Source organism: Mus musculus, chromosome 13, assembly GCF_000001635.26.
Source record: "Mus musculus strain C57BL/6J chromosome 13, GRCm38.p6 C57BL/6J".
NCBI lineage: Eukaryota > Metazoa > Chordata > Mammalia > Rodentia > Muridae > Mus > Mus musculus.
In genome coordinates, this window is record NC_000079.6 from 110303562 (window position 1) to 110306620 (window position 3059).

General features: G+C 46.5%; 1 pseudogene; it reads right to left on the reverse strand.

Annotated features, from left to right (window-relative positions):
• Gm5455 (predicted pseudogene 5455) lies at window positions 209-2038 on the reverse strand (annotated as a pseudogene).

Sequence of the window (3059 nt, forward strand, 5' to 3'; positions counted from 1 at the left end):
TGGATGGAGCCAGAGTGGGCCCCACTCTTCATGAGTTGACTCTTTAACTCATTCCATTTCTGCGATGAAGAAGATAAAATATTGTTCTATCTGGTCAGATTTATACAAGCCATTTTCTCAGAATACAGTGTGGCTGTAAAAGAAAAGACTGCTTACTAATGCCCCAGACTTGCGATGAATTTGCTGTATAACTAGATCAAGTTACTTTTTTTTTTTTAATTTATTTTTTTTTACAAATAAAATTTTATTGAAACACAGTCACATTCATTTGTTTATTCAGTAACTATGGCTGTTTTTATGCTACAAAGACAGGGTTAGGCAGTTATGAGACAACATGGCCTGCCAAGCCCAGAGTATTTACTCTCAGGTCTTATAGAGCATGCGGGCTGACACCTAGCAGAATAACAAGTGCCACTTTTTTCCCCCCCCAAGACAGGGTTTCTCTGTATAGCCCTGGCTGTCCTGGAACTTACTTTGTAGACCAGGCTGGCCTCGAACTCAGAAATCCGCCTGCCTCTGCCTCCCAAGTGCTGGGATTAAAGGTGTGTGCCACCACACCTTGCACAGTGCCACTTCTTTTACTGTTCACTTACATGGTTTTCAGAGGGGTCCAAAGAAAAAGTCACAGAAAATACATGGACAGAAGCTCAGTGTGGGCAGTGCAAACCTGCAAACGAGCATTTGGGAGGTGGAAGCAGGAAGATTTTAAGTTTGTAGCTAGCATGCACTGTATGAAAACTGGCCTAAAAATGTAGGACTGTCTGGGCCAGGATGTGGAGTGGGTGGGCTGGGGAGCAGAGGATAGGGAGCTTTTAAAGGAGGGGAAACAAGGAAAGGGGATAACATTTAAAATATAAATAAAGAAAATATCTAATAAAAATGTAGGAATAAATGACACGTGGCTTAAGGCTTTTATGACATTCTGGATGGTTTAAAGAAGGACATTAAAAATGCAAAACAATAGGCAGTATTGCTAGGCAATAATTTCAATGAACTGGACTGTTAAAGAGAAAACCAAGAGCCAGTACAATACATAAATTATCACTTTGTCAGTGACCATTCCTTGTGTTGGCAACAGTATACCTCTCTCCTGTTGACAGACTGTATCCACCATGTTGGTATACAGGCCTCTTTCTCTGAAAAATGTCCAGAAGAGATGAAGAGGGAGAGGCTAGGAACTGTGATGCATTCCCTAGGGTCCCGGTGCCCAGGACTCAGAACTTCAGGGGAATGACAGGCCAGTACTTTGGTTGCTTTCTGTCACAGTGCTTGTCAAAGCTCAGCTGTACAGCAGTCTCCATGGCCAGGATCTTGGGAGCACTGTTGCCGTATAAGCGCTTCATCTCTGCTTGGCGCCGCTCCCAGGGCTTCTCAGATGGGGGCTCCAGTGACCTACGGTGGTTGAAGTACAGGCCATGGTCCGCATTCACATAGTCATTCAGGCGCTCTGCGTCCAGCTGCTGCTGTCGCCTTCTCTCTTCTCTGTGCCTCTCGGTCTGCGCGAAGTACTGCCGGAGCTCCTCAGTGATCTCCATATTGCTCAGGTCGCACTCTACTTCATCATCTGAATCTGACTCCAGCTCTTCCTCCTCACACCGTGCTTCATTCCCTCTTGTGGATGCCTGGGTTCTACTGCTGTTACGCAGAGGCTGCCCAGGGCTTTTGGGATGGGAAACACGGTAGGGAGACTCCTGCCGCGCCATGTGCTGGCCTTGAGAGTCCCAAGGATGCCCAGCCTCATAAGCAGGAGAGTTCCAGGGAAGAGCTCCATGAGGGAAGAGCCACGGGGATGTGAAATAGGAATCACTGAACTTTCTGTAGGCATTCTGGTGGCTCTGCATCCAAAGCATTGCGTGATGATAATGTTGCCAGTATCTTGCATATACTGGGTAAGAATACCAAGATGCACTAGCCCTCCAGTTGGAGGCCATTGCTGTTATCTCTGATTGCAAAAGTCCAAGTGGGAACTCGTGGGCACGCAGCTGGCAGATCTCGGGCAGTGGGCAACAATCGACCTAGCTCTGGTGGTGGGGAGGAGCCTAGATCAAGTTACTTAATCTTTCTATACTTATGTGCTGTTATACATGGAAAGGATATAACTGGACTGACAAATTAAATAGTGTTCAGGATTACAAGTTGCTAGCGGCAGTGGCTGGCAAAGTCTTTGGAGCTTCTCTGACAAATGGGAGGGCCTTGTTTTCAGTAAAAAATTAGCATAGAGCCAGGCCTGGTGGTAGAGTCCTGTAACTCCAGCTGCTCAGGAGGCTGAGGCAGGAGGATCACAAGTTGAAGACGTCCCTGCCTACAGGGTAAACTTGGGGCCAGCATGAGGAACTTAGTGAGACCCTGTTTCAAAATCGCAGGCAAAAGGGGGGATGAGAATGTGATGGGCAGGTGACAGAGCATTTGCCAAGCAAGGATGGATTCCTTGGTTCAACCCCAAGAATCATAAAATGAAGAAGGAAAAAACATACACAAATGTTAACTCCCCCGAAGCTCTAGTGGGAAGCTGGTCTTTTCATTTTGCAAGAGGTGGCTTTGGGCTTGGAGACGGGAGTTAGACACTGAGGTCGGCTGGAAGCCATGTGTTCGTTCCATAGATGATGCTGAGGAGTTCTGTATTTCTTTATCTTGTTTTTCCATTGCAAAGCTGCCTCATCTCTCCTACCACTGTCCCTGCCTGAGATAATTCAATTGGCCTCACTGCTGTAAATGCTGCGTCTGGGTAAATTAGGAGTTTGGCATTTATCTGATTTGCACAGTCCTCTTAGCAATAGAAATACAAGCCAATGGGAGAATAGCATTGCCTAATGCTTGTGTGGGCTCTCAGGTCGTGGCATGCCCCGGTCCACCTTGCCACCAGTCAGTGTTAATGTGTGCTCCTTTCAAGCATCACCCCTGAGAATGACAAAGATTGCAGACCCAGAGTAATTTTATTGTTCCTGGATTGTGACCTCTTTGAACCATAGATACAGTTACTTTGGTTTTCATGACTCAGGGAAGTGGCAGAAGCTTCACTGGACCTATTGGACTGTAAATCCTTCAGTCACATCATTCTA